Genomic DNA, 12,750 nt, shown 5'->3' on the forward strand with positions numbered 1-12,750 from the left:
GCACTGTGTAGGCGCTGTTACTTATGTTTATACAGCATGTATAACACATTCACATACGTTAACTTTCATGATCTTCCCCACAGCCTTGTGGGGAAGTACCATCACCCACTAGTTGACTGACAAGGAAAAGGAAGCCAGTTTTCACTGTCACACAGTGAGCACATGGCTGGGCCAGCAGCTCCAGCCTGGGTTGTTGGCTTCTTCACTATCTGCATCCATCACTTTCCTATCTATCACTCTGATCCTATCCCAGCCAGAGCTGGAGAACTCACCCTGCACCCTGCATTGTGCAGGAGGATCCTGTGAGCATGCCATCCTGGGTACTCTAGAGCTCACTGCACAGGATGCAAGTGAGGTGCTCTGTACCTCACCCTACAGTGTGGGTGAAGACCCCTGTGAGCACACCACCCTGGGTGGGAAAGGAGACAGAGGAAGCCAGCTTTGTGCCCCACAGCTTCTGGCCACAAGCAGCAAAACTAACTGGGCCCACACACTGGAGACGAATCATATGCAATCTGCTGGGTCTTGGACCAATTCTCCAGTCTGCTCTAAGTTTCACATTCCTTCTTGGGTCTCTGAGGATAGCTCAGTGAATGAGTACTCCCAGGCAGAGGCTGGGCACTCACAACACTGGGAAAAAGCTCCATTGATCTGGGGAAGCTGCACTCTTCCAACACTGACAGGTGCCAAGCCAGGGAGGAGCCACCAGAAGTGTCCCCTCCACACTGCCTGGAATGACAGGAGCAGCAGCCTCCAGCTCCCACACCACCTAGCTCTCACACCTGCTTCTGCATATCTTCCCCAACACTGGAGAGCTCAGCTGAACCTTCCATAGGTGCTCTCCCAATTCCCTATAGCCAAACAAGTGCTTGCCTTCCCATCTTCTACCGAACTGAAGGTGGCCAGACTCACAAACTGAATGTCCTTGGGCATCTCACAATCATCAACAAAAAGCGTGGTGTTTGATAGGCCAGTGGACACAGTGCAGCCTCGGTAATCGACAACATTCTCATCCTCCTTTAATAGCAGACCCAGAAAAACCTGGAAGACTATCTATTTAACTTCCTTTTCCTGCAAAAGGATCGTGCTTACGCCCCAAGAGTCTAAGAGACTGTGAAGTCACGCGCTTGCTCCCAGTTAGTGTGTTAATCTGGTTGGGGAAGTGAGGCCCACACAGCTCACTGCTGTGTCTCCATGGAGAGTAGGCTCAGGCCACATCTGTTAAGTGACCAGTGGTGCCTCAGGGAGGACGCAGAAGTGAAAATAAGCCATTATCATGCATCCTAAGCCCACAGCGTGATTCTGTGGCTTTGTCTCTCCCAACTCTTGGGCTTAGAGCTACAGTCAGAATGCAAGAGGAGGCAGGAGCAGCTTCCAGAGGGGACAAAGCCTGGGGATCTTAGACCAGGGCAGAAAAAGCCATGCTCAGTAGCACTAGAGAAAGCATGGGGACACTTCTCTGCCCTTTGCTCTGCACACTGGACCAGCATAGAAAGGAGGAAACCCACACCTAGTAAGGAATTAGACCCCACTATGAGCCAGCTAGCTGCCTTTCGCAGGACTGATGTCTGTCAGGCAGGTCACCTGAGGATCTAGTACTGAGTCCCCAAGTGCTTTTTATTTACACACACACACACACACACACACACACACACACACACACGCACACACGCCCTAGCCAGCTTTGCCTTTAGCCTCACCCTGCCTGGCCTGAGGGTTTAGGAGAGTTTTTTTTTTTTTTTTAAATCTATCTTATAGGTTTTGGCTTCCATGACAGCCAATAGCTCTCCTCAGTATTTGTGAGACAAAAGGCTGGTGATGGGGGAGGTGAATTGAGCTGGGTTTCTGTTTTTAAAAAAATTCTCAGGAGAAACACTGGTAAAGCCTGTCTAAGTGCTGCAGGAACTCAGAAAGGGGCTGAGGCAGTCAGAGAGACCTGTGCCATCTTAAAGGATGTCCAGTCACAGATAGGCCACCACAACTTCAGTTTCTCCTGTAAGTCTGTAAGATGACTTAATGGTATCCTTTGACCTGCTTCAGAAAGATCAGAGGATCAAATGGATATGCATTTTCTTTTTCTTTATTCCTTTCTTTCCTTCTTTCTTTCATTCTTTCTTCCTTCCTTCCTCTTTCTCTTTCTGTTTTTATTCATTTATTTTATGTGCATTTGTGTTTTGCCTGCTTGTATGACTATGTGAGGGTGTCAGATCTTGGAGTTACAGACAGTTGTGATCTACCACGTGGGTGCTGGGAAATTAATCCAGGTCCTCTGGAAGAGCAGTCAGTGCTCTCAACCTCTGAACCATCTCTCCTGCCCAGGGAATGTATTTTCTTTTTTTCCTTTTCTTTCTTTCTTTCTTTCTTTCTTTCTTTCTTTCTTTCTGTTTTTTTTTGTTTGTTTGTTTGTTTTTGTTTTGTTTTGTTTTCTGAGACAAGGTTTCTCTGTGTAGCTTTGAAGCCTGTCCTGGAACTTGCTCGGTAGACTAGGCTGGCCTCGAACTCACAGAGATCCACCTGTCTCTGCCTTAGTGCTAGGATTAAAGGCACGCTCCACCACTGCCCCGCCGGGAATGTATTTTCTGAAAGAGGAAAGTACCATTGACAGCAAGCAATGCGCCACAGCTGCAAGTTTTTCCTAGAGTTTCCACAGTCCTCCTATGCCTGGCAGTCATAGTATCTTTACCCTATGCATAAAAACACTGAGGCTCAGAGGGGTTAAAGGATGTACCCAAAGACACACAGTTTAGTGGCAGTAGAATCAGGATCAGACTGCAGATGCAAACACCAATGCCAGTGACTCTTTCTGCCAGTATGCTGCCTTCTGCGGCTTCTAATGATGGTGCTTCACACTGAATAAGCTACTCCTATGGGTCCCAGGAAGGCCACTGGGAGCATCAGCTCCAACCCTCTGTGCACACGACCCTTGGTTCTCCAGGGACTGTGCTTCTCTGGTTGTTGTGTATTGTCAGGATTCCTCACTGGGGTTTGTGCTGTGGTCGCTGTCTCAGCTATCTCCCATTCATGAAGGGATCCACGTGGGAGAAAACATAGTCAAGGAACTTGGAGCTGAAGGAGACACTCAGAGCCAGTCAAAGCTCCTGGTTGGTTGCCTGACAGTACTAACATTCAGAGAGGGAAAGTGACCTGTCAAATGTCACACAATCAGTCACTAGCCGGGTCTAAAGTGGAGTCCACTGCCTGTGGCCCCTGTTCTCTCGACCGTCCTAACACACTGACTGTTCCCATGAAGGGTCCAAAGCATGGAAAGGGGGAGGGCTGGGCCTAGGGTCTCTGCTTCTTCTGCTTGGGTTCTAAGGAGGACATGGACTTCACACACTAACTCATTCAGCGGCACTGCCTCCACTGAGAAGTCTACACCAAAAAGTTGCCTCAGAATCCACCGTGTATAGAAAGAAACAGGCACTTTTGGTCACCTGGAACAGACAGAAGGGCTGAGTAATTCTTTCTAATCCAAGCTGTCCCGCTCCACCCTACCCCCAGTCACCCTGACAGTCTAGCTGAGAGCCCAGAGCACAGTGACCTGGGGAGTGTCAGGTTTCGCCCCTCCCTCTCCAGCCCTTCCCTCCAGCCTTCCCCACCCAACTGAGGAGAGCTCCTTCTCCATGTTTGTGTCCTCGGGGAAGGAGCTGGTTGTGGCCACTCTTCCAGGCCCACGCTTCTCTTGCCTCCTCTGGTTAACAACGGGTGGGCACCTTTTCTCTCCCACATCTGTATTCTCTCCCTCCTGGGTTTGTGTCTCCCAGACTCCCAGCTGCCCTGGGGGTTGGGCATCTATTTTTCTCTTCAGCCTCCAACCAACCTGCTAAATTCTCCATGCTGACCCAAGGGGCCCCATGCCTTGTCCCAGAAAAAAAAAAATGTTTTTTTTGTTTTTAAAAAAGGAGGAAGCTGAAAGAGCCACCTATTATTGGTTCCTGTCCCAAAAAGCTGTGAAGTGTGTGGAGAGAGCCAGAGTTGAAACGCTCTTTCTTCTGTGGCTGGCATAGTCCCAGGTGATACACAGTCTCTCCTCCACCTTACCAGCTATGCTCCGTTATCCCCCGGGTTACAGGTGAGGAAACAGAATCAATGATCTTGAGCCAGCCTCTAAACCCATACAAGTAACACAGAGTGAGACTCTAAATACACCATCTATGCTGGAGCCGGTGTCCTTGCCTCTGTAGGGCCCTCAGGCCAGGCTCCAGTGGTTTGTCTTTGTCGTTGTCAATGCCTAGGACTGTCCAGGCACACCAATGGCACTGTAAGTTCTGTGCAAGGCAGGACAAGTGTTTGTGATGCCCGACATCTGGACAGCTACCTGTTCTCTCTATCCACCCAAATCAGACCAAGCACATGAAGGCTCCTCCAAAGGCCAAGTAAAGAACAGCTGGATTTCCAAATTTGAGAGCGGGCATACACTAAACACAATGACTAGTTCTTCATGAAGTGGGGGGAATTGAAAGACTGCCTGATATTCTGTGACTTACACCTTCTGTGACCCCCTTCCTGGCCCATCTGCATCTGTCCCTTTCCCAGCACAACCTCCCCCTTTGTTCCCCTAAAATGAGCTGGACAGAAACTGGCCACAGTCCTACCATGCAGAGAACAGTTACACCACCCCCCTGGTGTACCCCTCCAACACAGTCTGAAGCCTCCAGAGTCTGCCTGGGGCCCCAGGGCCAGCTGTTTTTCTCCACATTCCAGCCAAAAATAATATGAGAACCAGGCTGTTCGGTGGAGACTTAATCTAATCTTCATTGCTTCAGTTTTAAAATATCCTGCCTGGTTTAGGGTTTCTTCTTACACATGGGGGTGTGTTTTTAGTGAGATAGGTCTTAACGGCGACGTTCCTTCTTGTAATTAGAGACCCAGGCAGGCAAGGAAGACCTAGGGATAGGTGTCCAAGCCAAACATATCCCCCATTTGCATCAAGCTCTTTCCAAGTTCCATGCAGCACTATGAACTGGGGTGTCCCAGGGCTTGGTGTTTCCTCGTGCCTAAGGGTTCTAGAAGAGTTCTGGGAGAAGGACCCAGCTGTCTAACTATGCCAGCTTCTGCCTCTATCCTCAATCTCACCCACCCCTAATCAAAATGGAGACCAAAATGTGACCTGCAACCTGCCCAGTTGGAAAGGGTTTGTGTTTGGCAAAAAGGCTTACCCCCTAGGAATCCCCAGCAGAGTAGGGGAGATTTAAAGAGGAAACACTCATTCTGCTGGAGCCGGTATCAGTGCCCCAGTATCAGTGTGAGTGAGTTACAGTGCTCACTGGGTTTCAAACTCCTGCGCTGGAGCTGAAGGCATCTACAGCAAGCACAGCTTTTGGAGAAGTGATGGTGTAACTTCTGGGACTTTCTCACCTAGAATCTGCTTTGATCTGCCAGAATGGAGACTGTTAAGTGAGCTCCAGGCTATGGCTTCTTCCTGATCAGCACCCATCCTTCCCTCACACTCCAGCAGGACCAGACGTCACAAGCCCTTCAGGACTGGGACCTTATTCCCCTATTGTATGAAAAAAGCAGAGACTGTATTTCTGGTCAATCAGATTCTGTGCCCAATGGAGGCACAAAGGATAGGATATTCCTGGGAACCACTGGAGGAGAGCCAGGCTGATTTCCCCAGTCCAGCCTTGACAACCTCTCTTGACGAAGTGAACAGTATATGAAATCACAACAGATTTCAGATTCAAAGATGTAAAGTTAGGCAGAAGTTGCACCCTTTCACAGAAGTCCAGACACTCCTTCACAGAAGTCTAGAAACATTGTGAAGACAAGTTCTGGAGCCAGGCAAGAGAGGGAGTGCCTGAAGAAGACTATGACATTGCTGCTAGGAAGCCTCTGTGGCTGTCTTCTCTAGTCTTTACAGCAAGCCTTGGACTTGCCCCATGCCCACCCTTCATTCACTGCAACCTACCAAGGGACAGCACATGCTGCATTCCACTCAACAGATGAAGAAACCAAAGCCTGGCAGCTGGGGGACCCACTGGAGCCACAGAGCCAGGCCCTCAAATTCCAGCCCAAATACTAGCTCAGCACGCTGACCTGCCAGCCTTGATTAGTATCCCCTGCTTTCTCCATGTCTTCCTCCCTCCCCACCAGGTATTAGATTTAATTAAATTAGCAGAGCCCCATTGCGACCATCCTGGGCATTCTGTCTGGATAGAACCCAGTGAGTGCAGCTCCTCCCTCTAAATTCTGCTTCTCAACATAATTCAATTTCCAATAAGTCATGGGTTTCATATGAAGGGTCTCACACAAAGCGTGGTGTATTGGTTAGATTCGAGGCTCATGGAGACTCATGATGATTTCATTTTCCATATCACTTCTTCTGCCTTTCCTTGATGGCACCCTTTCCACTGTCTCCATCCTAGAATCTGTATTTTATTTGATCCAGACACGTTGACTCACATACTGTCACCTCTAGCAATTGCATCACACGTGTGTGTGTGTGTGTGTTGGTGTGTATACATATATGTATATATGCACACATATATATTACAGTGTGGCAGCCCCAGTGCAACACAGCAGAGGATAAAGGAAAATTCATAACAGCACCATTTACTTGCCTCCAATTAAATTTTTTGAAATGTGCTCCATATTAAGCAAATCAAGAACAAAAGTCCAAAATTGGAGATTGCACTTCTGAAAAGGTGGGGTGGTAGTGTAAATAAATACCAGGGAATTTTTGCAACATGTTGGAAGCCTATAAATTTTATTGGTTGTTTCTTTAATAAAAAAAAATTTCAATTGCTAACAACATGGTATTATTAAGCTTCTAACGTTTAAAAATCTAATTTGTCCTAACTCTGTGGCGGTTTATATTGCCCGATGAGTTCAGGAAGGGCAAGGTAATCAGGTTGATCGCTCGCTCTGGTTCAGTTCCTAAATGGAGCTAATAGAGACCCTTTTAACAGCCAGCCTTCTGGTTCTTAGGCCTGCCATGGTCTCTAATGAGTTACAGCCCAGGGTTGAAGATGGACATGGCAGAGAAATATAACACACACTCCCGTGCACCTATAAACTTTAAGGCCGAGAGAGAGGAAGTATGTTTCCAGTTAAGTTAGAACGCCATGAATTTAGGATTCTCCACTCACAAGACAGGAGTTCTCCTTATTTCATCACTAACTTACTTCAAATGTGTTTATGCAATTTATTGCTACTGAACTTCCAGGCAACTGGTGTAGAGTTAATGAAACCCAGCTTGGAGAAGCTCTGAGCTTTGAACAGCTAACCACAGTTTAAATGGTTATGACATGCGGTCAAAGCCACAGGCAGGCCCCACTACAGTTTCTGTGTTAGTCAAAATCCTTGTCATCTCACCTTCTGTGCCAAATAGATTCAAAGGCAGGCGGGAAAAAAGAAAGAAAAAAAAACATGCTGAAAAACAGCCTGCCTTGTTCTTCCTCGGGCTTCCCAGCCCTTTAACCCCATCTATCTTACTGACCAGCAAGGCAAGGCCCCTCCCCCAGGTCCCAAGTAAATGTTTTAGTAACAGCCTGAATTGGTAATCGTGTTGAAATCCTGAATCCCAGGTTGGGTTGAATTAGGCAGTGTGGAAGGGGGCGACCAGGGAGGCACTGAACAACCTTTTAAAGGTAGCCTCCGAAGGATGTACAGACGAAACTGGACAGGTGAGAAGTTAACTCATCTTTCTGAATTACGTGGACACTGACTTTTATTAATCCTCATTGTCACATAGTGCCCCCCCCCCCAGCTCTGTTCATGTGGGAACCCCAGCAAGCTCCCTCTTTCTAAATGGGCCCATTTTGGAAGAGTAAAGGGGAGGTACTGGGTTTGTCGCTGCCGCACAATAAAAAGGCTCTTTTGAAAGCAGCACTTTCATTAACTTAAAGCAATCTATAGACTTAAAAGCACAGAGCAGTAAACTCCTAGAAAGGATCATAAAACAGCCAGTCTCGAGTTGGGTACACTTCGCAGCGATTTGCACGAGGCATTTTACTGTGGTCGTTGCTAGGCCCATCTCCAGTAACCCCCTGGCCCTCATTCCCTGCAGCTCCTCTTTCTCTAGGCTTTCATGCCTTTCGCTCTCACAAAAGGGAGGCGGTGACCGGGGAGTCTCGGTAGGGTCAGCGCTCCCTCCCCCGCTCAGCTCTCGGCTGGAGAAGAGCGCGCAGGAATTCCAAGTCTGGAAAACAACAGCTTCGCCGCGGTAGCTGTTGCCGCGCCCCGGGCCGCGGTGGCCATTCGTGGGTTCTGCGGCTTCAGTGCCCCAAAGGGCTGACTGGCTTTCTCAATTCAGGGTGCAAGCGTGCATGGAGGAAATAAACCCCCAACACACACACACACACACACACACACACACACACACACACACACCTCCATCACTCAACCACTCTTTATCTAAATGACCAGAATGTAACCCCCACAACCCTCCCCCCCCCCAGCTCTTCCCCGCTGCAGGACCTCTTCACACTCCACTCACTGTTGAGCTAGGCCCAAACCTTGAGAAGGCAGTTTTAGTGTGAGATATGATCCCGCAATGAGAAACACCTCTACACTCCTACACACACACACACACACACACACACACACACACACACGTTTGCACTAAGGTCCTGGGGCCTCAGGAAGGTCAGAAGGCAGAGTGAGAAGGCAAAGGAGCAGGAGATTGGGATAAAACCGTGTTTCTTTTGAACACCATCATTTCACAGATTTGGGTGTGTGTGTGTGTGTGTTTGGGGGGAGGGTGTCGTTTAAATATGGTTTAGCTTGTTAACTTGGATTTTACCAGGCGATGAGCATTTGAATTCCCAAAAGTCAACATCCTGGAGAAGTCCCAAGAAAACGTGTAAGGGTAAGGAACCCCGAACTTCCTCCTGCTCCTAGCGCAGAACCTTGCACCGATGGGCCGGCCTGTGCGCTCTCCGACATTGCGGAGGATGAAGCAAGCACCGCTTGGGGAATGAACAGGCAGCAAGTCGGATCAGGGCTCCCGAGTTCGGAAGTATCTTTCCCTCGGCGTCAGCCACTACTCCACAAGCCCCAGTGGCACCTCGCTACTAGCAGTTCCCTTGCCCACGTCCCGGGCCGCTGTACCGGCGGACCACCAGCAATCACCTCGCCACGCTGCGGCCGCACAGTGGCTGCGCCTGCAGGGTCAGGTCCTCGGATCCACTCCGAGCTGGGTGAGGCTACCGGATCACATCGCACGGAATCTCCCTAGATTTGTCTGCTTTCCGGGATCCTTCTCCTAGGACCCAGCCCTGAGCACCCCAAATCTTATCCTCCTCAAAACTGGCTTTGGGGGAGAAGCAACAAACATTCAGGGCTCATTCACCACGGCTGGGATCAACTACTTTTCTTGCCTGTGTTTAAGCTTATCCTCCCTCACGCTGTCAGGACCCATACACGCAGTTCTCCCCAGATTCCAATAGCCTGAACCCCAATAATGAGTCGTGATCCTGTGTTTCGGTCCTAAAAAACGTCACCCACTCAGGAGTCAGATGTAACTGGGAGCCCAGCGCCTACCTCCAGCCCTCTCTCTTTTGCCGGCGTGTAAACTACACAGCGACCCTTCCGTTCCAATTCTGAAAACAACCTTGGATCCTATAACCCAAACTCTAGCCTGCTCCAAAGCCCAGCCCTCCTTTTGGGGCTGATCCGCATCCCCCTCCCAATCCCAACCCGGGTCTCCCGCCCGCGCGGGAACCCTGGCTGCCCTGTGAAGGACTCTCCAGAAAGCTCGGCCCACTGCGCTCGTTTCTTCCTCGGCTTGGGAACCCAGCAGATCTCCCTCGTCTAACTGAAAAGAAACAGAAACTTCATGTGGCACATTCAGGACCCTGACCCATCCCCTTCGGCTCGGGGTCGATTTCTGTGCCCACCCTCCCCTCCTTTTACGAATTCATCTCCTAGTTCTTCTCAAGGGCCCCTAATCCTCCCCTCCCCGCCCCAAAGACCCAACAATACGCAGAAAGCCAATGACCCTACAAATTCTCTCCCTACTCCCGGCTAGAGTCCCAGATCCTCGCCCCTCGGGTCCTGGTTTCTCTGACCCCCCACGCATGTTCTCCGGTCCCCTCTACTGATACTCCTGCAAACCTCCACTCTCCCTGCCTTCCCGGGCCTCTCAGGACGCGACCGCCGCCGCTTGACTCCAGCCACCCGGCTGGTCCAGACAAGGGCTGCTCCCGCTTCCAGCCACTTGAAGGCAGCTCCTGGCTAGTGACACCGAGTAAGCGCCAGCCACCGGACTCCTAGAGCCCGGGAAAGAAGCCGAAGCCGGCCCGCAGTTCCCAGCCTAGCACCGCCGAGCGCCCAGCCAGGAGCCGCCGGCGCCGGGACTTAGGCGGACGCGCTCGTCCCTAGGCTCGAGTCCCGGGAAGCTCCGGGGGCACGGCTCCCGGCCCGCCCGTTCCAGGCTCGCGGGCCACTGCACTCTGAGTCCGCCGCCCGGCTGCTTGTACCCGCAGACAATGCGCGCCCGGCCCCGGGCCAGAGCGGAGCGGAGCGGGGCGAGGCGGCGGCTGCGGAGCTGCGCACCGACCGGGTCCGGGAGCGGGTGGGCCCCGCGCTTCTCGCCGCCTCCTCGCCCGGCCTCGCCTCCCCTCGCGCCGCTTCGCTCCGCGCTCTCCCGGCGCTTCCCCAGCTTCTCTCTGCACGCTCCCGCCGTCCCTCTCTGCTCTCTGCCTCCCTCCTCCCTGCTGCCTCCCTCTCTCCTCCCTGCTGCCTCCCTCTCTCCCTCTCTCCTCCTTGCCCTGTCGCAATGAATAATACTCTGGCTTGGGGACTGGAATAAAACACACGCGCTCTGAGGCAGCCGCCCGCAGCAGCAGCCGCCGCCGCTGCGCCGCCGCCGCCGCCGCCGCCTGCAAAAGCGTCTCTGACATGGAAATGAATGACAGCTTACCTGATGCCAATCTTCATCAGACTGACACCGGCGTGACAACACAGCCTATACTTCCCAGCACTGCTCGGGACGTCAGCGGCACAGGGACCCGCCCCCGGACTCCCCCCCCCCCAGTCCCCGCGCGCGCACACCTCCCCTCTCCCCACTCCCCCTTTCTCACCCCCCCATCGCCCCCACCCACTTCCAGCCCCGTCCTTCCCAGGCGAGGAGCTGCTAGAGTGTCTCCCTCTACTGGATGATAGGCTCAGACAGCAGAAGCGGGCCGGCTTGCTGCTGGCGAGAGGCAGCACGCACTGGGGAAGAAACCTCCAGATCTCACTCAGGTTGCCTGGCATAGGCAGCGCAGTGGACCCCAGAAATTCAGGCGCACCCCTACTCCATGTCATTCTTAGCGATCAGCTGGTGCAGAGTTCCAAGACAGCAGGTGCTGAAGAGATTGAGAAGAGGAGAAATTGTCTTTGGACCTCAAGAGAACCCCCAGAAAACAGAAGTCTTCAAACTGGCAAGATGTTCCCTCCATCACACCCCCACCCCATTCCTGCCTGGCTGGCCTCGTTTTTATGATTGCATTTGAATAATTCTCATTACCTTGGCCCCAGCAAAGGTGCTCAGATGGTTAGTTATCCCCGGTCTCAAGAGCTTTTTTTTTTTTCTGCTGTGGGCTTCCTGGGGCGCTTGGTTCATCCAGGGGGTGACAGTATGATGGGATGGTTGAGGGGGAGCGATAAGAAGGGGAGAGGCTTTATCAGAAGCTTATCCCTGGGCAAATGTCAGGCAAGTCTCTGGAAACCACTGCTGCTTCCTTTTTAAAAGAAGTATATCCCAGTGTATCCTGGGAACTGGGGCCCAGTAAGGTTAGGGGCAGCTCTGTCTCAGCTTGGGTCTGCTGAGGTGACCTAATCTGTTCCAGACACAGAAAAGACTCTTCATCTAAGTCACGTCTGCAATGGAAGACCAAAGCAAGCCGGTGACAACCATGCATGTTACCATTTAGTCAACAAAGACAAGTACCCTACTAAGTGCCAGGTATAGGCTCATCCTCCCAGGATGCAGACTGGCTCTTTTCTTACACAGAGGAGAAAAGGATCCCTTCTGCCCAAACAGAGGAGCTGCTTCAGCCTCGGACAGGTAGCAGGTGATCCTGTAACCCTCTCACCAGGTTGGAAGCCTGGATGGAAGCCGAGACAAAGTGCCTGATGGAAGCAAGGGAAGCTGAAAGGGAAAAGATCTGACCCAAGAAGTTGGAACCTGTCCTTTGCTCCATTTCAAGCCTCTGGGCCACTCCTCCCCTGCCTCAGACACAGGCAACAATGAGAACTATTAGATCCCAAGGCTAAAGGAGTCTGCATCACATCCAGATGTGCTCTTTTCCCAGGTCCTGCCTGCGACTCCACATTCACCTGCAATGTTCCTGTGGGGGGGCGGGGAGACAACTGTTCACCTAGAGATGCGCTGCTACAGATGGGATTGAATCCTCTCATCTTTCTGTAGATGCCCCCAAAGACTTTCACTAGGTAGATTTATGTCACCCCAACCTCTGATCTGTGGCCAAAAACTATGGCTGCTGACAGCATAATCACTACTATATATTACACATTGTATAATAAAATAATAATAATGAATCCTCTCGCCCTTTTTATGTAGTACAGAAACGCCAGACTCACTAACCCAGACACTGGAGGTCAGCCTGCCATAAAGTCTCAGAGGGAAACCTGCGGCATAGATGGGGAGAGGAGCTATCCCTTCGGCCCTGCCCAAGACTTCCAGGAAAGGGGATTGCTCTCTTTTGGAGGGGGTTTGCTGTTATGAGAGCTAGTAGAGTCGGAGGGAGAACCAGGCTGGAGGTAAATATTTAGCTGACGAGCATACGATAGACAAAAGCC

At 51.3% G+C, this 12,750-nt stretch overlaps 1 protein-coding gene across 3 annotated transcripts in view; it reads right to left on the reverse strand.

The window, feature by feature from the left end:
- The window catches only part of Pknox2 (PBX/knotted 1 homeobox 2), a 271,709-nt gene extending 260,746 nt beyond the window's left edge, over window positions 1–10,963 (reverse strand). For all 3 annotated transcript variants that reach the window (XM_041657711.1, XM_041657712.1, XM_041657710.1), the window contains exon 1: window positions 10,868–10,963. The gene's annotated coding sequence lies outside the window, so the exon portion shown is untranslated. The remainder of the gene's footprint in view (window positions 1–10,867) is intronic.
- Window positions 10,964–12,750: the final 1,787 nt, after the last annotated feature.

This window comes from Microtus oregoni, unplaced genomic scaffold, assembly GCF_018167655.1.
Source record: "Microtus oregoni isolate MIOR12 unplaced genomic scaffold, Mior012 000008F_ref0000371, whole genome shotgun sequence".
NCBI classification, from domain to species: Eukaryota; Metazoa; Chordata; class Mammalia; order Rodentia; family Cricetidae; genus Microtus; species Microtus oregoni.